The sequence below is a fragment of the Chlorocebus sabaeus genome, chromosome 21 (genome assembly GCF_047675955.1).
Source record: "Chlorocebus sabaeus isolate Y175 chromosome 21, mChlSab1.0.hap1, whole genome shotgun sequence".
NCBI classification, from domain to species: domain Eukaryota; kingdom Metazoa; phylum Chordata; class Mammalia; order Primates; family Cercopithecidae; genus Chlorocebus; species Chlorocebus sabaeus.
In genome coordinates this window covers 32,100,430-32,126,197 of record NC_132924.1, presented here as the reverse complement: position 1 = coordinate 32,126,197, position 25,768 = coordinate 32,100,430, and the positions used below count along the sequence as shown (strand labels likewise).

Below are 25,768 nucleotides of genomic sequence, written 5' to 3'. Positions count from 1 at the left end.
AAAAGTTGTTGCTGCATATACAGGAGAAGCATGTTGAGGTGTGCAGGGGCAATGCCATGTCCTATTTTCTGACCTCCTTGCTGGAGTATTAAATTTCTAATATCATGCATATGTAGAGGAAGATGAGCTTTTGTATTTAAAATATTTAATGGTAAATTACAACATTATTTTTAAAACTCTAATTTTGATTGCTTCATGCAAGCCTTGTAGTATTTCAGTTTATTTTTAGTATACTTTAAAAAGTTAACTATATATTTTGTTGTATTAATAGTAATGGTAATGGAATAATTTAGATTTTATCAGTTTGCAATTAGTCTTTCTTTTTAGGGACAGACTATTTTCAGGGTGAAACTTATTGGTATCAATTCTCTCTATTGAGGACCTCGAGCAATGATAGAAGGCCCTTCGTTGCACTCTGTCTTTCCAATGTGGCTTTTATGCTTCCCTGGCAATTTGCTTAGTTTATTCTTTTTACACAGGTAAGAAGAATTTTTAAATTAATTTTTATTTTTAAGTTCTGGGGTACATGTGTGGGATGTACAGGTTTGTTACATAGGTAAATGTATGCCATGGTGGCTTTTGCACCTGTCAACCTATTACCTAGGTATTAAGCCCAGCATGCATTAGCTATTTTTCCTAATGCTCTCCCCACCCCATCCCCCAGCAGGCCCCAGTGTGTGTTGTTCCCCTCCCTGTGTCCATGTATTCTCATTGTTCAGCAACCGCTTATAAGTGAGAACATGTGGTGTTTGGTTTTCTGTTCCTGTTGCTGAGGATAATGGCCTCCAGCTCCATCCATGTCCCTGCAAAGGACCTGATCTCATTCCTTTTTATGGCTGTGTAGTATTCCATGGTGTATATGTACCACATTTCTTCATCCAATCTGTCACTGATGGGCATTTGGGTTAATTCCATGTCTTTGCTATTGTGAACAGTGCTGCAGTGAACACATGGGTGCATATGTCTTTGTAATAGAATGATTTATATTCCTTTGTGTATATTAATTAAGTTGAATGCAAGATGTATTTGGTTGTTTCCATAGAAATTTTTAAATATGATGGCATTTATGGCTTAAAAAATTTTCAAAATAGGGAATAAAGTTTACTTAAAGGTATGATTTTTATGAAATAATAAAATTTCACATTATTTTACTGTGTTTAGTTTGACAGATTTTAAGGCTCAACATGTGAAAGAGTTTTTCTATTATATTTATTCACAAATGTTATTTTTGGTGTTTGAGATAGTATCTGTATATATCTACCTATAGATTTTCCTTTTGTCCTGGGAATCATTCTGTGTACCAAGCTACACAGCATGCTAAGGGCCAATCCTACTCTTCACAGCAGGACGTTCTGCTTCTAATCCAGCTAAATGTTGGCTGTTTTGACTGTGGAGTAGAATTTTACCTGGCACCATTTCTGCGAGCTTTAATCATAAAGCTCATCATTGCTTAAGTGAGCTGAGCCAATATCCTATTTCCAAAGCAGCTATGTAACTAGTACCAAGAAACTGAATTGGGAAAGCAGAGAGTAAATGGAGAATTTTGATGAAATTTCATGATACTAAGATTTTCCATCAGAGCTCCTTCCTGCATAATAAATACTGATGATAATAATAATACTCTATATTGGAAGTGAGAAATTCTGCTAAGAAGTCTCATGCTGCCAGTAGCCTACAAAGAATGAAATTATAACCCCAGCTCAATTGGTGCTGCATGTTTAAAGTATTCCCTCCGCTTTACTTCATAATAGTTGGCCCCTTTCAGGTTATAACACAGACATTATTCTATGGTTTTCATTATTTGCACATGCCAACAGAGTAGAATAGATTTTTAATGAGCGTCACTTCATTGCAAGCACATTTATTAATCCAGTAGTAATGATGCAACTAAGAAGCTCTTTGGGGCCGGGCATGATGGCTCACACCTGTAATTCTTACACTTTGGGAGGCTGAGGCAGGTGGATCACAAGGTCAGGAGTTCAAGACCAGCCTGGCCAAGATGGTGAAACCCTGTCTCTACTAAAAATACAAAAAAATTAGCCGGGCGTGGTGGCGGGTGCCTGTAATCTCAGCTACTCGAGAGGCTGAGGCAGAGAATTGCTTGAGCCCCGGGGGAGGCGGAGGTTGCAGTGAACCAAGATCACGCCACTGCACTCCAACGTGGGTGACAGAGCGAGACTCAGTTTCAAAAACAAAAAAAAAGAAGAAGCTATTGGGTAAGTTTGGTGTTGCTGTAATGATTTTCTAGCCATTCTCTGGATATATACTAGGCTTTTATTTTTCTTTACTAATGTATATAGTTTTGTTTGTATGTGTGCATTTCATGCTTACAGAGGGATAATTCAATGTTATTTGTTATTTTCTGGGAGTACTTTAAGATTTTATTCTTAATTGTATTTTTTATAGATTAAGGTTAAAATTAGTTTATTGTGCCACCACACCTGGCTAATTTTTTAGTTTTTTGTAGAGATGAGGTAACACCATCTTGCCCAGGCTGCTCTTGAACTCCTGGGCTCAAGCAGTCCTCCTATCTTGGCCTCCCAAAATCCTGGGATTATAGGCACGAACCACCATGCCTGGCCCATTTTTTTTTTTTTTTTTTTTTTTTATGACTTCTGTGCTCTCCTGGAATTTTCAATCCTATCGGTTATTTCCTTGAACATTTGAAGCAAAACTAAAGACATATCTGATTATGCCAGACAAATGTTTGAGTGATCTCCAAGCTAAGAATAGTTTTTATATATTTAAAGGGTTATAGAACAAAAATAGAAAAAGAATATACAAGAGACTGTATGTGACCAACAAAGCATAACATATTTATTATCTGGCCTTTTATATAGCAAATGTGCTGGTCCCTGATCTAAATCTTTTGTGGATCTATTTGTTGTGTTAGTGATAGTGTCTTATCTCCATCTATGCTGGGTTATTTTTGATTTCGTGCTGGACATTATACATGAAAAATTGGAGAGGCAAGTAAAAAGCACTAATAAATCTTGAACCACCTTCATGCAATCAGATTGAGATGATCCATAGATGGGTTTCAGTCTTTCTGAGGGCTGCTTAATTTCTGGTTCACTATTATAGTATGGCCTTTTGAAACTCCAAACTAAAGCACCCTTCTTGGTGCACTCTGACTGCTGAATCTCCTGAAATGCCTGCTCAGTTTGTTGGTCTCCCAACTGCCTCTCAGCTGGCAGGCATCTGCCTCTGTTGAAATTGGCAGATACCTCTGGGAGAAAAGTGGCCCAAAACGTCATGCTCATCACTATAGATTGCCATCTATCTTTTTAATTCCTCTTTTGCTTTGTTAATAATCTGTGGCTTTCATACATATTTTAAAAATATTTATATATTTTTCCTAGCCATTCTGGTTCTTAGTGGGAAGGAAGGTTGGTTCAAATTCCTTTACTTACCATTATTAGAACTGTAGCCCTCCTCTTATATTTACTTTGCCTGTGAATAGTAAAGTGTTAGTTTTCTATACTTTTTCTCACTTTTGCTTTTTTATATTATTTCAGATAGCGTCATTATTTCCCATGTATGTTGTGGGATGCATTAAACCAAGCAAATTTCAGGAGATCATTTATCTGAACATGGTAACATTTTTAATATATATAAGTCAAATATTAAGATAGGTCCTCAGAGTTTATAAAATCAAAGTGATTCTGTTTTATAGGGTACCTCCTCTTTGGTAACATTTAATACATATGCTATTGGTGATATCCAGAAGAAAAACTGGAAATGTATATTATAGATGTCATATTATAACAGATTATAGTTTCAAGTAGACTGTATATGTGTTTTGCTCTCTAAAACTTTTATTTTTATGTTTTATTTATTATTATTACTACTTTTAAAACTGCCTTTTCTTTCTCAGACATGAGATTTTTAGCATTTTGCCTGAATGACACTCTAACTGAAATTTTATATTCTTGCAATTATGTTTTTGGCTTAAGTCCCAAATTTAGCTTCCTTAAAAACATAAAAAGTTAGTAAAGCTTCATAAATAATAGAAGTCCAGAAGTCTAACAAAAATAAGATTAATAAAACTGGTATTTACAACTAAATCTTTCTTGTTATGTTACTCCATTGATAAAACAATAGAAATCATAGACTTATATTTCATTGTTCCAAGCAGCAGATGGAGAAAAAGTTAAATTCTGCCAGATAGAGTTTATAGTCTTGAATTTTAATACTTAGAATCTAGCAGTGACTTGAAAGTCTGTTATCATTTGGCCAAGAGTCATCTTTATGCAACTAAATTTGCATTAGAAATGGCTATATACCTACAAAGTATGTGTTATGCCAATATATGTAATAACCATAAAATGTATTTTTTTCACTTTTTTTCAGATTTCAGTTATCATTAGTTTCATTTCGATGTTTGAAAATTTAATGTACTTATCTTCTTTTTATTCTTCATCTTTGTTAATGACGTGGGTAAGTGTTTAGTTCATAAAGTTGGTTTTTTTAACTTACCAAATAGCATGTTTTCCTGTCTAAAACAGGTATAACAGAATAAATAGGCCCTTTCCTGATTATCATTCAACTTGACACAGTTCTTCCCAAGCAAACCTTTTTATCTGTCTTATCCTTGAAAAATATTACAGTATGAAGTTTTTCTTTTTAAGACACTGTGCAAGTAAATATTGGAAAATTATTATAAAGTAATAAGACTTACTTTAAACATATCCCATTTTATGATAAATATGACTTCTTTCTCCTAAGTCACTTGAGGAGGTTAAGTACTCATTGCAGTGACACTGCCACTGCCCAAAACATTTTTGGAACTCCTCTGAGTTTCCTTCACAGATACGGCACATTCTTTAGAATGTCTTCACTGATGGCAAATCTTTGCCTTTCCAGAGTGGATTTGATTTTTGGAAATGACCAAAATTTTGTGAATATTTTGTGTAATTGGGCTGGGAAATACAGATCTTGCTCAAACGATGGTGTGACAGTAAAGTCATAAGACCAATTATTTTGCACCTATAACTAAATTATTTCTGAAGGCAGTTTAGAAAGTGTAGTTCCAAACTACTTTGAGCAATGGCAAGAGAATTAGAATAAGTGTGTAGCCTGCTCACAGGAACTACATGGAATGACACTCATTTGGATGTGTGTTTGGAAGGGTGGTTTAGTGAATCAGTTCTATTACACTGTAGTCATATTTCTGATGTCTATAAGCCAGAACCTAGAATATTCTCCTCTACCTCCCATCGCCACACTGATCAGAAATGGTACCAACTACAGTAATGCCAAAATACAGCACTTTTCCATGTATGGTGCAGTGATTTAATCTTTTGGGATTGCCCTTATGTTTTAACATTTTTGCTTTCCATATCCTTTTTCCTTCATAGTAATTAATCCCTCCTCTTTCTCTCCCCCCAGAAAATGCTCTTTCTTTCCAACATTTTGCCAAACTATTTCACCATTACAGAGTAGAGAACTCCTAATAGTGTGCTCATCTACCTCTTTTAATGAAAATTTTTTATTTTGAGATATAGTACAGATAAAAACTGCACAAAGCAAATGTTTTGTGTGCTGACTTAGTGCTGGCTAATACTGATGAGTACAGTCTCCCCTCAGTGTCTGCAGGGATTGATTCCAGGACACCCCCATCCCCTGTGGATACTAAAATCTGCAGATGTTCAAGTTTCTTATGTAAAATGGTGTGTTATTTGCATATAATCTATGCACGTCTTCCTATACACTTTAAATCATCTCTGGATTACTTATAACATCCAATGCAATGTATATACTATGCAAATAGTTGTATACTGTATTTTCATTTGTACTTTTTAAACTGTTGTAGTATTATTATTATTTCAAATATTTTCTATCTGCTGTTGGTTGAATCTGCAGCAATTGGAACCTATGGATGTGGAGGGCTGACTGTGTTATGTATTATGTGGCAAACATTCTTAAACTACCATTATATCAAAATTTTAATTTTCTAAATGAGTGTAGAAGCCCTTCATGTGACCCGTCCCAAAGCACTCCCTTGTCCTGCCCTAAAACAATAATGACTGTCTTGAATGCTATGATAGTAACTTTCCAGCATTCCTTTATAGTTTCGTTACTTAAGTTTCTCTTTTTAGCTACAAGTTTCCTGCGGTATCTATCTGGTTTTATCCTCATGAAATTTATTTGTTGAAGAACTGGAGTCGTAGAACATGTGGAGGATTTCATGGTCCAGATTTTGCTTTTTGAGTTCTTGTGGTGTAGCTAAGCATGTTCCTTTGTCTCATGGTATAGCTTAATGTATTAGAAACTGGATCTGAAACTTGGATTGTTTCACGCTTGATCACTTTGGCAAATCTATAGTATTGTTCTTCCATCAAAAGGCACATAATGTCTCTCTTTATGGTACTAGCCCTCAGTGCCTTATGATGGATCAGTTAATTCAATAGGGATTGCAAAGTGGTCACATTCTAATCCGTCATCTAGCGTTCATTTAGGAAAAGTTAAGTAGGTGTTGATTTACCTCTTTATTTGCAAGTTTTACAAATAATGAATTGATTCCCTGTCATCTTCCAAATGTGGGCTCTTTGGGTTGTGTATGTGTGTGTTTAAGTTTCATTCGGAACATAGGAATTTAAACATTTTTGATGTATTTCAAGTTAATTGAAATTATTATCTTTACTCATTCTCAGATTGTTTCTTTGTTGACCAGGGGAGCCTCTTTAGGGTTCTCCTGAGTTCTCTGACGTGACCCTGTGGTCTGATAGCATACTTGTGTCATGTATGACAGGTTTTTCTAGGTCTGTCTTGTGGACTCCTGCCCGAAACCTGGAGGAAGCCATTCCTGCAAGACACCCTCCTCGCCTTCACTGGGGAAATGGTGTTTTAAGACCGCAGTCAGGGACCCAAGGATACTCACTGCTACTGAGTAGGTCATTGTTTCTAGGCCTTCTTAGTGGACAGAGCTAGGAAATATCATAGGGTGCAGGCTCTCTCTCTTTCTTTAAAAATCTGCCATGAAAATTTGTGTGTGTGTATGTGTGTGTGTGCATGCATTTATGGTAAACTAGCTCACAAATTCTGAATTTCCAAATCAAATTCAAGAATATAGGGTTTTTACTTAACTCTTTCTATCCTGTATTTGTATTTTTGTTTCTCTTGGGTCTCAAGAAGCCTATGGATGATAGAATATCACATATCCATTTGCCTTCTCCCAAAGTGTATACGTGAGAATTGCTGTACTGCACCATGCATATGATTATGAGAAATAAAGAATTTTTTGCATATCCTTCTTTCATTGTCTTAATGCTTTTTTTTTTTTTTTTTACTAATTCTGTATCTATATTGTCAGAACATAGAGTATTGCATACTGTACTTTCTGCCTTATCAACCTTATTTCGTGTTTTTATGTGAACAAATACACATTTATTTATCAGCAGTCTTTATGTCGTTATCTCCTAGTTATCTTGGTTATTTTAGTCTTGTTCTACAAGAGAGTTCGTTCAATTCTGATGTGTTTGTCACAGTTTGTTTTGTCACCTTTTACTTGAAAGTGAAGTTGGCCCTATGTAAAATTCTTGTCTCTTTTGTTTTTACTTTTTCTTTCTTTTCTTTTTCATTTCTTTTTTCTTTCTTTTTTTTTTTTTTTTTTTTTTTTTTTTTTTTGAGACAGAGTTTCGTTCTTGTTGCCCAGTCTGGAGTGCAGTGATGCCATCTTGGCTCACTGCAACCTCCAACTCCTGGGTTCAAGCGAGTCTCTTGCCTCAGCCTCCCGAGTGTCTGGGATTACAGGCACCCACCACCTAAGCTAAGTTTTGTATTTTTAGTAGAGACAGGGTTTCACCATGTTGGCCAGGCTGGTCTCAAACTCCTGACCTCAGATGATCTGCCCTCCTCTGCCTCCCAAAGGGCTGGGATTACAGGTGTGAGCCACCACACCTGGCCGTCTCTTTTGTTTTTTGCGTTGAGTACTTGTTTTACTTCTGTCCAAAAGGGTTGCCGTTAAAAGTGTTATAAGTTTTGATACGTTATAAACGTATCACTCTCTTTTGAATACTTTTTATCTTATTTCTTTTTTTATTTCTAAAAGTTTCTTCTGTTCACCTTTTATACCTCTTAAGGCATTATTATTGTTATGTTCATTTCCTCATATTCCCTCTGCTTGAATTTTTATGTCTGAAATTATTGTTTTATTTCAAATTCTTTGATTTCTGTCAGCTCATTTCTCAGTTTTTCTAATTTTGATTTGTGTCATTCTTTCACATATTTTAGTATTTTTAAATGTCTTAAATGGCTCATTTTGAAATATAAATTTGGTTTAATTATTCTCCTTAAGTAATGGTGTTAGCTACAGGATTTTTCAGAGAAGCCCTTTATCAGGTTGAAGAAGTTCCCTTCTGTTCAGTTTGCTGAGTTTTGTCAAAAATGAATTTTGAAGATATGATATAATCATATAGTTTCTCTTTTCTGTTTTGTTAATGTGCTGCATTATATTGGTTGATTTTCAAATGTTATAGCATCTTTGCATTCCTTGAATAGACCTTACTTTGGTCATGCTGTATTATTTTTTGTTGGATATAGCTTTCTAAAATTGTGTTTATAATTTTTGCACCTAAGTTCATGACAATAATTGGTTCATAGTTTTCTTATGACATCTTTGTCTTTTTTGGTTTCATGGTAATGCTGGTCTCATAAAATGAGTTATGAAGTGTTCTCTCTTCTCCAGTTTTCTGAAGAATTTGTGTAAAATCATGATTTCTTCCCTAAATATTTGGTAGAATTTACCAGTGAAACCATCTAGAACTTTCTTTGTAGGAATGTTTTTTAACTACAAGTTTCATTTCATTAATAAGATGTAAGGCTATTCGTGTTATCCATTTCCTCTTGAGTGAACTTTGGTTGTATCTTTCAAGGAATTTTAAAATTTTATTTATGATGTCAAATTTATTGACAAAGGCATAATGTTTTCTTTCTTTTATGTATCTATAGTATCTGTAGTGATAGTTCCTCTTTCATTCCTGGCATTTGATGTTTGTGTTCTGTTTTTTCTTCTCTGATCAGTCTGGTTAGAGGTATATCAATTTTATTAATTTTCTCAAGGAACCAGCTTTTGGTTTCATTGATTTGCTCTACTGTTTTTGTTTTCTGTTTCATTGATTTCTACTCGATCTTTATTGCCTCATTTCTTCTGCTTACTTTGGGTTTTTGTCTCCGTTTTTTTCTAGGTTTCTTTTTTTTATAAAAGGTATAAATCTAGATCATTGACTTGAGACCTTTCTTGTTTGTTTTTTTTTTAAACACAGGTGTTTAGTGCTATAAACTTTTCTCCAAGCACTGCTTTATCAGCGTCCCACATATTTTGATAAAGTGCATTTTTAAATTTTTTCATGTTATTGTCACACATTTTACTGAAACATATGATATAGAAATCTCAATAACTTTTTGTTTTTATTTAAACAGTAAATTACCTTTTAAAAGTATTTGAAATTTTTAAAATGTTATATATTTACCCTGTAGTTACCATTTTCAGTGCCTTTTACTTGTGTACAGCCAGATTGACCTACTGTATTCCTGCTGTCTGAAAGACCTCCTTTAATGTTTCTTTTAGTGCAAATCACCTGGTCATGAAGTCTTTATTTTGCCTTCATTTTTGAAAGGTATGTTTCCTGGGCGTAGAATTTCAGGTTAACAGCAATTTTCTTTAAGAATTTAAGAGATGCTGCTTGACTTGTCTTGTTTGCATTTTTTTCTTATGAAATCTGTTGACATCCCTGTGCTTTCGTCTGTAAATAATATGTTACTTCTCTAACTGTTCCCAGCTAGAGATAAGATTTTCTGTTTACCACTGATTTTGAGCCGTTTGTTTATATAATGTACCTTACTATAGCTTTCTTTATGTTTCTTGTATTTAGGATTCATTGAAATTCTTAGATCTTTAGGTTTATAATTTTTATCAAATTTGGAAAAATTTTGGCCACTGTTTCTTCAAATATATTTCTGCCTCCCCACCTCACTTTCATTTAGGGACTCTCATTACATGCATATTGGGCTGCTTGAAATTGTTCAGTGGTTCATGGAGCCTATGTTTATTTTTGTTCTTTATTTAATTTTGGAGAGTTACTATTGCTGTGTCTTCAAGAGTTCACTGGTTGTTTTTCTGTGGTATCTAACCTGTTGTTAATCACATCCAGTGTATTTCTCATTTAAGTCATTGTAGTTTTCGTATCTAAAAGTTCATTTTGGATCTTTGAAGTATTTTGTGTCTCTAGTTAATGTTCTCTCTCTGTTACCACTTCTTCACCATGTGTAATACAGTTATAGTAACTGCCTCAGTGCCTCCATCAGCTAATTCTGTCATCTGTGTCAGTTTCAATTAATTGTTTCTTCTCCTCATATCGGGGTTGTGTTTTCCTGAGTGTTTGCATGCTTGGCAATGTTTACTTGAATGCCAGGCTTTGTGAATTTTACCTTGTTAGCTGCTGGATATTTTCTTATTCCTATAAATATTCTTGAGCTTTTTTCTGTGATGCAGTTAAGTTACTTGAACATAGGCTGATCTTTCCAGTCCTTGCTTTTAAGATTTGTTAGCTGGAATTAAAGTACTGGTTAGTTTATGGCTAATATTGCTGCACTCTGAAGCAAACTCTTCTATGTAGACTACCTGATGTGCCCTTTGGCTGCACTATTTTATATTCCCACCAACAGTGCATAAGCATTCCAATTTTTTTACATTTTTGCCAAACTTGTTACTTCTGGTTTTGTTTTGGTTTGTTTTGTTTTATAACGGCCATCCTAACAGGTTTGAGGTGGTATCTCATTGTGGTTTTGATTTACATGTCCCTGATGATAAGTGATGTTGAACATCATTTTAAATACCTGTTGGGCATCTGTATTCTTTGGGGAAATGTTTATTTAAGTCATTTGCTCATTTTTAATAGAAGTATTTGGGGGTTTTTTCTATATTCATCAGAAATACTGGCCTGTAGTTTTCTTGTAGTATCTTTTTCTGGATTTGGTATCAGAGTAATACTGGTCTCATAAAATGTGTATAGAAGTGTTCTCTTCAGTGTTTTGGAAGAGCCTGAGAAGGATTGGCATGAATTCTTATTTAAATGTTTCATGGAATTCTCCAGTGAAGCCATCTGGTTTGAGGTTTTCCTTTGTTGAGAAAATTTTTATTACTGATTTACTCTCCTTATTAGTTATAGGTCTGTTGAGTTTTTTTGTGTTTTCGTAAGTTACTCTTGGTAGGTTGTATGTTTCTAGAAATTTATTTCTTATAAGTTACCTAATTTGTTGGCATATAATTGTTCATCGTTGTCTCTGTAATCTATTTTGCTTGGTATTTTGGTTTTTTAGGGTGAGGAAGTAAATGTGGCTCCTTCCTGTTATACAAACTTGTACAGAAGCAGAAGTTTCATTCTGATTGATTTTAGTTACTTTGGGTGAAACATTACCATGTTTCAATGAGGAAGAAATATATATATATAAAATTATACTCAGAAAATATTCCCCACTATTCCTTCCAGCCCATTCTCTCCACTTTTCTTTTCACCCTATTACTGCCTATTCCCTGTAGGTAAGAAATCTCATTAGTTTTCTGGTTGACTCATTTAGTTGGACTTTTTTGAGTACTAATAACTGTTACGTGTATATTTTTTACATCTCCTCTTCTTATATTAAAGATAATCTTTTGTACTTTTTTTTTTCATTTAACAACCTATCCTGGATATCAGTTCATAGAGATTTTCCTCATTCTTTCTGGTGGTTTCCTAGTGTTCTACTGTGGATTTACTGTCGTTCAGTCACTCTCCTATGTCTGGCATTTAGGTTGTTTCCTAAATTTTGCATTTACAAACCATGTTGCAATGAATAATCTGATACGTTTATATTTTCCTATTGGAAGTTTAGTAATCCTGGCTCACTTTGGGAATTTCTACACCAACTAAATGATACAAAATTCGAATCCAAATCTAAATAATATGCAAGTCCAAGAATTCAGTTTCTCATGAGAGCACTGTTTTCACCCCAAACCTGGGAATAAACAAATAAGCTATCAACTCATAGAGATGGTAGGTGAAGTATTTCTACTCACTGTGTGTCTTAGTCAGTTTGGGCTGTTATAACAGAAGTACCACAGACAGGATGGCTTAAACAACAGGAATTTATTTCTCACGGTTCTGGAGGCTGAGCAGTTCAAAATCGAGGTGCCAGCTGATTTGGTTCTTGGTGAAAGCCCTTTTGGTGGTTTGCAGACAGAAGCCTTTTTGCTGTGTCCTCACACGGTAGAGAGAGACATCAGCTGTCTAGTCTCTTGTAATACGGGCACCCTAATGCCATTTATGAGGGTTTCACCCTCATGACTCAGTTACTTCCCAGAGGCCCACCCTCCAAATACATCACATGGGGGATTAAAGATTCAGTCTGTGAATTTGAGGTGGACACAAATACTCAGTCCATAGCACTGCAGGTGTAGTTTTTGAGGACCCTAGCTTTGTGTATTAGTCTCAATTCCAACTTCTTACCTTGCATAGACCAAAGGCCTCTTCTGCTGCCCTCCCCTTACAATACAAGCCTGTTGTTGTAACCTTATTCTACAGGCCTTTATAAAGACTGCCAGGCGTGGTGGTTCTCTGCTAATTAATACTGTATTTTTAAAAATTCACCTTTTTTCTAGCATCACAAGTTCCTTCTCTTTCACATGAGTATACATTTTTTTAAACATGTTTAAATATTTTATTTGGCAGTTTGGAGAGGAAGGATTTTCATGTTAGTTTAGTTCACTAATGTTGCTGGATAACTCACATACAGACTTGCATGGATGCTGTCATATGCTCATATACCATTTACCTTTGTAGAGGAATTATCCTGCAGAAAATGGCCAGGGTATCTAAGTGAGGAAATAACTTGATTCAAGAGGCAGCTTTTTGACACACAAACCACTTAACTCTCACCTTAAGGAAAATTGCCATGTCCAAAATTTGAAAAATAAACAGTTATGGAGGAAAATGGCTGGTGATAGCTGATGTGGAACAGGGTGGCTATGTAATTTTTGAAATGTACCATTTATACAAAATATAAATGTTAATTGAATTGTTTCATTTTCCCTTATATGCATTTTAGGCAATAATTCTAAAGAGAAGTAAAATTTAAAAACTGGGAGTATCTGAACTCAACTTTTGGGTAAGATTCAATGTTTTTAATGCAGTTTATTTAAATTCTACTTTTGATTTCTGTAAATTGAACACAGTTAATATTCTTTAAAATGCTAATGATTTATAGTTAATAAATAACTACTGTCTTTAAAATAGCTACTATCTAAGGTAGATAGATATGTAAGGAAATAGTCCTTAGCAAAGACTAGAAATCATTTTCAAGAAGTCAGCGCACGTATTTCACAACTCACTTCCAGGCCACTCTTCCTTTATGTTTCATCCTGCTGTATCCACACAGCCTTGCTTTTTAACATTTGTTTGTCTTGAGTTTCTCTCTTTAACTTCAATTAACCTTCCCTTCAAAATAACTCAAGTTCATAGTTTCTTTCCAGCTTTCTCCTTTTCTTTCCTCTGCATCTATCCATCATGTATCTCTCTTTCCTTCTGCTTCCAACTTTAGACTCTATTACTTTTATCCCTTTAACATTTTCCTTACAGTCTCCCAGCCCCTTCTAATTTGAACTCAGCCAGTACCTAATTTTTGTTTGGCTTCTTCCCAAATATGCAGATGGATGGTTCATGTTACCTCCATGGTTTCCTAGTAAAATAAGTTATTAGGCAGGTAGTGCAACTCCTAAATTCTCTTAATATGAGACAGACAATGTTCTTTTTCACTGATCTGTGATGTACTTCCATTAAAAAATAAACCCTGGGCCACACACAGTGGCTCACGCCTGTAATCACAGCACTTTGGGAGGCCAACGTGGACAGAGAGCTTCAGCCCAGGAGTTTGAGACTAGCCTGGGCAACATGTCAAAACCGCGTCTCTACAAAAAGTAGAAAAACTAGTTGGGCATGGTGGCATGAGCATGTGATCCCGACTACTCAGGAGGCTGAGATGGAAGGATTGCTTGAGCCCAGGAAGGTTACAGTGAGCCATGATCACCCCACTGCACTCCACGCTGGGTGACAGAAGAAATGAACTGTTATGTTTACATGTTATATATTGAGAGGATAAGTCTGGAAATGTTACAAGTTGAGGAAGTAGGTTCCAACCCACAATACAAGAGAACAAAATGGAAGGAGTTGCTGTTTTCTCCTTGTTGGAGGCATTCTCCCATCCTTTATGGTGAAAATATAGAAAGACTTGTCCACTAAGTTGTTGAATGGATGACATGATGCTTTTTTTGTCTTTTTATTATTCTTTATTCGTTCTACCAATTTGACTCTTTACCCAGGCCACCTGTCCTTAGGCATGCAGGCTTTGTAGGAATTCACATATCAATATTACACTTATAATATATAATTCTTTCACTTCAGAAAAATTGAACAATTTAGTAACTCAAAAGGAGGTGAGAATTTCAGTTGCAAACTATTGAAAAATGACAATAAATAGAAGAGTGTCGATAAACATCAAAAAAATTCTGCCAAGGCTGCACTCAAAGGAAAATTTACTGTCTTCATTTTTCAACAACATTTTCAGTAGCAGACTGGAAAGAACATGAATTGACTAAGTTTTAAATTCAAGAATATCAAAGAAACAAAAAAATCGAAGGAGACAAAAGTTGAGATTTAACCAAATGTTCAGCTTACATGTTTTTTAAGCCTCCCTAGGTATTATTTTCTGTTTTTAGCTCTGTATATCTTTGGCAAAGATAAGTATTTATTACACACAACCTGAACAAGGTATTTTTAGATCTAAGTGATTCGCTTTAGAATTTGTCAATAGAAGCACATTCACTGTTTAATGGGAGACTCCAGTTTTTGGTGGCAAGGTAATTATTGAATTGAGCTCATGCTGAAATTTACAAAGGGGAACTTTGTATGTGCCATGAGGCATGAGAATCATTACGGGAAGGGAAGTGGAACCTCCAAGATAATCTAAAGCTCAGTACTAAGGCCAGATAAGGATAGTATGAAAAAGGATATTCTTACTCGTGAACATAGATTCAAAATTTCACCTCGATTAAAAATATTTCATACACACAAAAGTGTAGGAGATTAGTAACTCAAGAACAGCCATGTCTATGATAAAGATAATCCATTTGGATAAAACTGGCTTATTCTAGGAATCCAAAGATGTTTCTGGAAAATCCAAAAATGTAAGTTATCACACTTAACAGATTAAGAGACAAAAATATCTTATGTTCATCCCATTACATGCAGAAAATAAAATTGATAAAATTGAACACCCATTTATAATGAAAATGTAACACAATAGAAATAATAGTTTTCTCAACCCAGTAAAATTCTTCAGCAGTCATTAGCCTTACCGATAATAAGGTACTTAGAGTATTCTACTTAAAATCCACATAAAGATAAATGTGCTTTTTCACATTTTATTAAAGTCCAAACTAACCTAGTAATGCAAGAAAAGTAAACAATAGGAAAAGGAAAGAAACAGAAAGAAGGAAAATTTATTATAGTATCAATATTTACCTAGAAAGAATAAAATAATTGACAAATTATTAGGAATTAGAAGAACTCAATACCATGGCTAGGTATAAGTTTAATATTCAAAAATCAATTGCATTTCTATTCTTTGGCAACAAACAGAAAACATATTTTTTTAAATATGCGTTATATATTAGAAAGAAAAATGCATAGGATCTGAATGAATCTAACAAAATGCATATAGTATTTGTATGGAAATTTATTTTAAAAATTCTAAGACATTAATAGAGAAAACCCATTTATGTGTATGAAGGTTCATGTAATGCAGTTCTCCCCAGTTGATGTTCAGATTCAAAGAAATTTCAGCAAGATTGTTTTGCAGGTCACTTTTCACTAAATGATGCTGGAATAGTCTATCTATATGAGAAAAACCATATGTTATACACAAATATCAGTTCCAGGCCTAGCCATTTTGAATGTCCCTAAGCTGGATGTCTTTTTGACATGTCTTTATAACTTTATAATGCCCCAGGCTTTTCTTGATTTTCCTTGTGCTAGCCTTGGAATTAGCCATTTTTCCAAGGAGCCCTGGTTATTTTTAGGAGAGAATGGTATTTGGAAACCAAGACCTGAGTGGTATGTGCACTCGTTACTACCAGTGTGTCCTTGTTTCTAGGCCCTTTCACTGCACGTATGTGCACATGTGTGTGTATGAAATCATGATTTCATAACTATAGCTCCAATCCCAGCCCAATGCTATAGAAAGGCAGACTAGTTAGGTACCTCAGAACTCACAGAAAAACACCATAGGCTGCCATCTCCTGAAACTCTATCCAGTGGCAGAAGACACTCAGAAAGAGGGTCCAGGGAAATGCTCTCCATCCTGTGGGTCTGGTATCTACTGTTCCCTCCAGGGAGGCTGACCATTCAGGTAGCAGCAGCAGGGATCTAACAGGTGCCCTGCTAGGACTAGGCAGCCCAAGAAAGAGCCCTCTGCCCTCTACTGACCCCCTACCCCACAATACTGGTGTCTCTCACCCTCCACCTCATGGCAACAGGACTTGGGAAGTACATTCTTCCTGCATCAGCAGCATGATTTGGGGCAGAGACAGAGTACCAGGGCACCAGATGAATCAAGATGACCAGAATAGCACTAGCACTGCAAAGGCTCTGAAAAGTAAACTGTCATTGTAACTATAGCACACAGAAGTAGGCCAGGACTTGCGTGATAAACCTAAAAACAAAGTGACTGTCTGCTGAAATAGAAATTTAAAATAGGATCCACAGTCTCTAACATAATATAAAAAAATGTACTGCACACAAGAGAAAAACCACTCATCTTGGCAAGAATGAAGAAAATAACAACTTGAATGAGAAAAGACAATCAACAGATGTCAACACTGAGATGAATAGGATGTGGGGATTATCTGACAAGAGTTTTAAAGCAGTCATAAAAACACTTCAATGAGCAGTTTTAAATACTCTGGAAACAAATGAAAAGGCTATAAAATCTCACCAAAGAATTGTTTTTGTTTTTTTAAAGAAGAATTTGTTGATTATAGAACTGAAAAATACAATAACTGACATTAAAATTCAGTAAATGGACTTGGTAGTGGAGTGAATATTACAGAGGAAGCAGTCAGTGTTCTTGAAGATAGAACAATAGAAATCTCCCAATCTAAATTGAAAGAGAAATCACAGGAAAAAGGACAGAGCCTCCAAGACCTATGGTATAGTAACAAAAGATCTAATATTTGTATCATCAAAATTTCGAAGGAATGGAAAAAGAGAGTGGGGCTGAATAGTATTTTAAGAAGTAATTGCTAAAAATTCCCCAAATTTGGTGAAAGACACACCTGCAGAGTGAAGACACTGAGTGATTCCCAAGTAAGACAAACCCAGATAAATCCGTGCCAAGATACATTATAAGTTAACTTTTAAAACGAAAAGAAAAACATCTTGAAAGCAGTTACGGAGAAATGACACATCACCTACAGGGCAAAACTGACTTGAATTGTAGCAGACTTCTCATGTGAAACTAAGGAGGCCAGAAGGTTGTGGCAGAACATTTGTCAAGGTGAATTACATATCCAGTGGATGTTTCCTTTAGGAATGAAGGGGAAATAGACATTCTGCAATCAAGGAAAATTAAGATAATTTGTGGCTAGCAGAGAACCTTAAAGAATGGTTAATTGAAGTTCTTTTGTCAGATTTGTTGAAGACCAGATGGTTGTAGATATGTGGTTTTATTATTCTGTTGCATTGGTCTATGTGCCTGTTTTTGTATCAGGACCGTGCTGTTTTGGTTATTGTAGCCTTGTAATATAGTTTGAAGTCAGGTAGCCTGAGGTCTCCAGCTTTGTTCTTTTTGCTTAGGATTGCCTTGGCTATGTGAGCTCTTTTTTAATAGCATGGAATCAACCCAAATGCCCATGAATAATAGACTGGCTAAAGAAAATGTGGTACATATACACCATGGAATATTATGCAGTCATAAGAAGAAATGAGATCATGTCCTTGGTGAGGACATGGATGGAGCTGGAAGTCATTATGCTCAGCAAACTAATACACGAACAGAAAACCAAACACTGCATGTTCTCACTTACAAGTGGGAGCTGAACAGTGAGAACACATGGACACAGGGAGGGGAACAACACACACTGGGGCTTGTCAGGGGAGGGTAGGGGGAGGGAGAACATCAGGAAAAATAGCTAATGCATGCTGGGCTTAATACCTAGGTAATGGGTTGATAGGTGCAGCAAACCACCATGGCACATGTTTACCTACGTAACAAACATGCACATCCTGCACATGTACCCCTGAACATAAATTTTAAAAAGTTCTGAAAACAAAAAGGAAATGAAAGAAGGAATCCTAGAATATAGGGAAGAAATATAAAACAGAAAAATAGATACACAGAGGGATAGATATAATAGACTATTCTTCTCATGAGTATTTCCTCTCGTGTACTTTTTTCACTTTATTTTGTTATTCTTTATTTAGATTTTTAAGTCAAGGATTTAATTCATTTATTTTCACTCTCATTTTTATTGATAAAGCTTTTAAGGCCATGAATTTGCTTCTTATCCTTGCTTTAAATGTCTTCCTTAGTTTCCATATGGAAATGGTATTTGCCTGCCATGTTGCTGCCATCATTCTATTTTTCACCTTTCTGAATCTGTTTTTGTCTTCCCCGTGTAGCATAAGTTGAGTCTGTCTTTGCTTTGTGAGATAATGTGAAAACTTTTGTTGTAAGTTTTATGTGTATTTGACTATATTTGCTTTGTTTCTGTATATGATTCTCTTTTAAACTTTTTGTATTTAGGAACTTAGTTTTGTATTTTGTATTTGCTGTTATTTCCTCAATTATTGCATATTTGAAACTTTTTTTTTTTAATAACTTCTATACTTGAATGACAGATTGGCTAGATATAAAATACTTGGTTCTCTCTTTTTAAAGTTTCTTAAAAATGTGTCTACACCACTGCTTTGGTTTGTATGTTTCTTTTAACAAGTCTGATGCTAGTCAAATTCTTCTGTCCCTTATAAATTATGTGACTTCTGTGCCTGGAGGAATTTTTCTTCATTTTTCATAGTTCTACTGAAAGATGTCTTGAGTTAGTTTACCATACCAGATTAATTTTTTCCGGTACCCCCTGGATCCTTTCCAAAGAAGACCCGATTCAGGTCTTCTTTTATTTCTGGAAAGTTTTCTTGGATTATAATTTAAACACTAGTTTTGATTCATTGCTGTGGGGTTTTTTTTCAGGTGCTCCAGTTGTAAGTATGTGCCTTTCTTCCATTTCTGCCACTTTGTCTGATACTTCTCACTTCTTTCTCTGGTATCATTTTCATTCTTCATCATTGTTTTAGTGCCTTTACTTCAATTCCTTCATTAACTTATTTGAATTTCTTTTATTTTAATCATCTTGTGATTTCGTTTTTATTTTTTGATAATGTTCTCATTTTTTTCCATTCCCTTTCTATGTCTAATAAACTCTTTATTTCGTTCTGATTTTTTCCCCATTTCTGTTCTTGGTTTTTGAATTTCTTGCTTAAATTGCTTTTTAAATATTTCTGAATACTCGTTCGAGGATATTTAATTCAACTTTTAATTCTGCATAATTTTCTTCTGCTTTATGAGATTTTATCGTTCAGTGGTGTGGATTTCATTAGCTGAAATATTTGACTTTCATGTTTGTTATCTTCTTAAAGCAGCTTTGGATATTTATATAGCATTTTTTCATCTATTATTTTGTGTTTTCTAGTCCAAGTGCAAACCTCTTCTGAAAATGTAGCATAGTGTGATTTTTTTCAATGAATAACTTTTTTCTTTTTTTGTGCGTGATGGCAGTAGTGATGGATAGTCTTTTGGTTTGGCTTCTCATTTTTCCTGCTGGATACTTTTTCCTTCTTGCACTCCCCTTTTTATCCTCCTTTCTTTCCAGAAATTATGCCTTTCTGACATCGGTGTTTTTGTCCCTACTCACTCTTAGGCCCTGCTCTGTACTCCCATTTGCCAATCTCCCAGGGCTCTTTTTACACATAGGGTGGACTTTTCTCTTTCTTGGGTTTTTTTAGTTCCAATTTTGACCCCTGTCTTTCTTTTTCTTCTTTATCCTTTTGTGGGTCTCCGCTCATTCTCTGCAAAGGCTTAGGTCAGGGACTTGAGGTATAACTCTATATATTCATTGCTTCCTTTTTGATTCATAGGTGATTTGAAGTTTGTACTGTTACCTTTTTTCTATATATGTGGTTGTATTGTTCTACTTGTTGGTTGATGATATGCAAAGATTTGAATTTAGGCTGCTGTAACTTTCCCCAGGCTAACCAGAAGTATACAGTTGTTCTCTTTTTAATCAAGGCTAGTCAAAAAATAAGCAACAACAACAAAATAGAAGCCTCATTGCCAGTTCTAGTTCATATTCCTCTTTCTTAAAGAAAAGCTTAAGTTTTCACATTTCAAACTGTTATTTCTTGAAGATGGGCTCATATATTTCCACAGGAGTGGTAGAAGAACTTTTAAGGTAGTGTTTTGAAAAATGGATTTTCAGCTGAGAAATAATATTTGGAAAATGGATTTTCAGCTGAGAAATAATATTTGGAAACAAACACATAAACACCCCCTTTTCTTAACAGAAATCAAAAAGAAGTAAGCTTTTAAAACTTCCTTTAGATTAGGATATGTATAAGCAGCCACTTTTCTGACGCACACAGGGTTTTCTCTTTGTTCAAATCCCCCTCCCTCTGTCTCTGTACGGAAGCTGTTTTCTTCTTCCTTCTTTCTTTCTTTTCTATTAACCTTTTCACTCCTTAAGATAAAACAACAACAACAACAAAAGATTTAGGATATGTAGAATTCTAGTGTTGCTATATATTTTATACCAGTATCGTCAGTTTTAATTCTTTGCTTTTAAACAAGATTTTCTAAAGGAACTTTTTTTAAAAACTTCACCATTTATACCTCACATAATTAAAATTTTTCCATGTCATTTATAGATATAATTGAATCCTTTAACTGGGTGATTTGTAGTTTTAAATACTGGACCTCTATTTTATTTTCTAGCTAATTCAAGGTAGTGCCTGGTGGTGTGGAACAATCATTTTGAAATTTCTGACATCTAAAATCTTGGGTGTTTCAGACCATGTAAGTACGTTATAGTTAAAACATAAAAGTTCTTATAAATATGTAGCTGAATGAAAACTTTGAAACCATCTATTCTTGTCTCTTCATTTCACAGAGGCTAAGTGCCTTCTTTAAGGTCTCTAGACAAGTTATTGGCAGAGTCAATAATAAAGTCTTGCGGGTCAGTGATCATTGCAACCCACTAAAAAGAAAGAATATTCGTGAATGCTGACTTAGCCTTTTAGGAAAAAAATTTTTTTAACTAACTTTAAACAAGTTTGTTAAGTAGTTATTTGTTTCTATTTCAGTTAAAATGCAAGTAATTAGTTGTTTACATCATAAGTTATCCATTTATTGCAGATGATAACATATATATGGGAGGCCGTCCTCAGCTTTGAAAATACAGAACCCTTAAAATCTCATTATTGTTTTATTTATTTATAACTATGGACTAAAATCAACGTATGATGTTTTAAGGCCTTTCTTGTTATATAAAAAGAAAATGTTAAAAAAATTTTGATCTTTTTATTTTCTAGGAAATACATGCAGAGCATCTCTCATGTGGTATTTCTGTTTGTTAATGTCTTAAAGAGTAACCCTCTTCAAGGCCTAAGTCCCTGCTTAAGTAACTGGTTTAGGGAATAGAAAACAATGCATGAATCTACTTTTTATTTCTAGCACTTTCTGTTTAGAAATAAGCATACATGAGTATATCATACAATAATCAATTTTGAAATTTACCTCATTTAATAGTATCCAATTAGGGCCCTGTTTGATGCTGAAATTATGTACTTTGGCAAGGGATTATAGTATTACTTCTCTAAAAGGTCAAATGCTATCTCTATGCAATATAACATGCAACATGTTTATATTAAATAAAATTTCTAAGTGTAAGCATTTATTTGCCATTTATTGCTAGCTTTGCATGGTGGTTTATTAGTTTATTTGTTGCTGCTGTTCTCTGGTATGTCTGACACATTTCCCCGTTCTCCTTTCCTTTTTATTGGTTTTAACTTTATTATGTATGTCTTATGACAAACTTTATTTAGACCTTTTAAGTTATTTATATATCTGTTAAGTTTGTTCATGATTATGTTTCTTGCCTTACTTCACATTGACCCCCACCTCTTTACAAATCTTTTTTTTTTTTTTGAAACACAGTCTCACTCTGTCACCCAGGCTGGAGTGCAGTGGCTAATCTTGGGTCACTGCAGCCTCCAACTCCTGGGTTCAAGCAATTCTTGTGCCTCAGCTTCCTGAGTAGCTGAGATTATAGGCACGTGCCACCATGCCTGGCTAATTTTTATATTATTAGTAGAGATGGGGTTCCAGCATGTTGGCCAGCCTGGTCTCAAACTCCTGACCTCAAGTGATCCGCCTGCCTTGGCCTCCCAAAGTGATGAGATTACAGGTGTGAACCACCATGTCTGCCCTACAAATCTTAAAAAAAAAAACAAAACACACACACGCTTCCTTGGTAGTCCTGAGTGACTTCCTTTATGTGACAGTTATGAGGAAGACCTGAAATTATAGTGGTTTGGTTACATTACTGTTAGTCACCAGGCCTACTCTAAATTAGAAAAATAAAGTGCAACTCTAAATTATCCTTGAGTACTGGTAGATTAGGAAAAATAATTGAATGAAAACTGCTTATAGTCATCAAACTTATTATAAGATAATTTCCATCCCTATAAAATAATTTGAATTAAGAGTTTACTTGCCAAATATTTTCTTTTTCTGGACTTCTGAGGATGCTGTGGAAGAATAATTGTCTCACCAAGAGCAGGTTGTAAATAATCAGTAGAAAAATAGAAGTTCTGCATTGGATTTGGTTGTTGGTATCTATTTTTAGTCTTGGAGATCAAATAGCTAAGTCAAAAATCAAAGTGGTATGTATAATTGTGGTAATTCTTATGAGGATCAGATCTCATATTCAGTGGTTTGAATATATGTCTGTAAAACATCAAGAAGTACCAAATATTGTAATCAGTCTGTGAGGCTTTGTGAAAGTGACAATGCACAGAAAACTTATGATCTACAATATATGTTGAAAGAGGTTAAGTAAAATAGTTTTTCATCATAAGTTGTCTTATTATAAAATGTACTACATGGTGGTTTCTTCTCAGCAGATATTGATTTTAACTCACTATCATCTTCTCTTTTTTCCTGACTTCTTTCTACTTTTCATTTTTCATGATATTTCTCTTTATTTTCAGTTATCTTGAGAAGTCAGCACATTGTATATTTGGTTCACTGTAGTTTTTTATTTTCTTAGAGGGATGTCTAAATACATTGGATTTATCTGCTCTATAAACTTTGTTTTTCTTACATCAATAAAGTATTACTGGCTATAGGCTATAGTCATTTGTGTAATTTTAATTCATTTTACTTTATTTTCTCCCAGATTCACCTGAGTGATCTTATAGCAGCCAGAATCTTAAGGTATACAGATTTTGATACTTTAATATACACCTGCGCTCCCGAATTTGACTTCATGGAAAAAGCGGTATGAATGTTTCTTTTCTCCTTCTCTATGAATAGGAGTTTTTGCTCTAGTTTTTTTTTAATCTGAAAGTCAAAATTTTTACTTAGAAACAGTCAACTTATTTTATATTTTTTTACTGTAACTGCTAATCCACCTTCCTCACTTGTTTTTTTGTCTGTAAAATAAAAAAAAAAACAGCCTCATATCTTATAGAGTTATTGATGATGGGTAAATGAGATAATCTGAAAAGAGTGTTTAACATACTATATGACCCATAATAATTACTATTATTTTCAATTACTTTCAGTAATCTAGGCCACTTGGAAATATGGGACCATTCAGGAAAAAAGTCTCAATTCTTGTTTCTGTTTTTAAGAAATTCAGTTTTATTACAGTTAACACCCCAAATATTACAACATTTTTAACAAGGTGTTACCAAGAAAGGTATGCTACTGATGAGTTTTAATGAACATATAAAAATTCATTTTAAATTATGCAAATGCAAGGTATTATTCTTTTTAAAAAGTTCATGCAATAAAGCTTTAAAATATAGGCTGGGCGTGGTGGTTCATCCCTGTAATCCCAGCACATTTGGAGACTGAGGCAGGTGGATCACGTGAGGTCAGGAGTTTGAGACCAGCCTGACCAACTAGTGGTAACCCCATCTCTACTAAAAATACATGTTGGTGCATGCCTGTAGTCCCAACCTGAGTAGGAGGCTGAGACAGGAGAATTGCTTGAACCCTGGAGGCAGAGATTGCAGTGAGCTGAGATGGCACCAGTGCACTCCAGCCTGGGTGACAGAGTGAGACTCTGTATCAAAAAAAAAAAAAAAAAAAAAAAAAAAAAAAAAAAAAAAAAAGATTGTCTTGGCAACGCGGGCTCTTTTTTGGTTCCATATGAACTTTAAAGCAGTTTTTTCCCATTGTCATTGGTAGCTTAATGGGGATGGCATTCAATCTATAAATTACCTTGAGCAGTATGGCCATTTTCACGATATTGATTCTTCCTATCCATGAGCATGGTATGTTCTTCCATTTGTTTCTGTCCTCTCTTATTTCACTGAGCAGTGGTTTGTAGTTCTCCTTGAAGAGGTCCTTCACATCCCTTGTAAGTTGGATTCCTAGGTATTTTATTCTCTTTGAAGCAATTGTGAATGGGAGTTCGTTCATGATTTGGCTCTCTGTTTGTCTGTTATTGGTGTATAAGAATGCTTGTGATTTTTGCACATTGATTTTGTATCCCGAGACTTTGCTGAAGTTGCTTATCAGCTTAAGGAGATTTTGGGCTGAGACAATGGAGTTTTCTAAATATACAATCATGTCATCTGCAAATAGGGACAATTTGACGTCTTCTTTTCCTAATTGAATACCCTTTATTTCTTTCTCTTGCCTGATTGCCCTAGCCAGAACTTCCAACACTATGTTGAATAGGAGTGGTGAGAGAGGGCATCCCTGTCCTGTGCCAGTTTTCAAAGGGAATGCTTCCAGTTTTTGCCCATTCAGTATGATATTGACTGTAGGTTTGTCATAAATAGCTCTTATTATTTTGAGATACGTTCCAAGGAATTTATTGAGAGTTTTTAGCATGAAGAGCTGTTGAATTTTGTCAAAGGCCTTTTCTGCATCTATTGAGATAATCAGGTGGTTTTTGTCTCTGGTTCTGTTTATATGCTGGATTATGTTTATTGATTTGCATAGACAATCCTAAGCCAAAAGAACAAAGCTAGAGGCATCATGCTACCTGACTTCAAACTATACTACAAGGCTACAGTAACCAAAATAGCATGGTACTGGTACCAAAACAGAGATATAGACCAATGGAACAGAACAGAGCCCTCAGAAATAATACCACACATCTATAGCCATCTGATCTTTGACAAACCTGAGAAGAACAAGAAATGGGGAAAGGATTCCCTATTTAATAAATGGTGCTGGGAAAATTGGCTAGCCATAAGTAGAAAGCTGAAACTGGATCCTTTCCTTACTCCTTATATGAAAATTAATAGAAGATGGATTAGAGACTTAAATGTTAGACCTAAAATTATAAAAACCCTAGAAGAAAACCTAGGTAATACCATTCAGGACATAGGCATGGGCAAGGACTTCATGTCTAAAACACCAAAAGCAACAGCAACAAAAGCCA

General features: G+C 34.8%; 1 pseudogene; it reads left to right on the top strand.

The window, feature by feature from the left end:
• Nucleotides 1-276: 276 nt before the first annotated feature.
• Nucleotides 277-24,384, top strand: LOC119618209 (putative C-mannosyltransferase DPY19L2P2; annotated as a pseudogene).
• The last annotated feature ends 1,384 nt before the right edge of the window (nucleotides 24,385-25,768 follow it).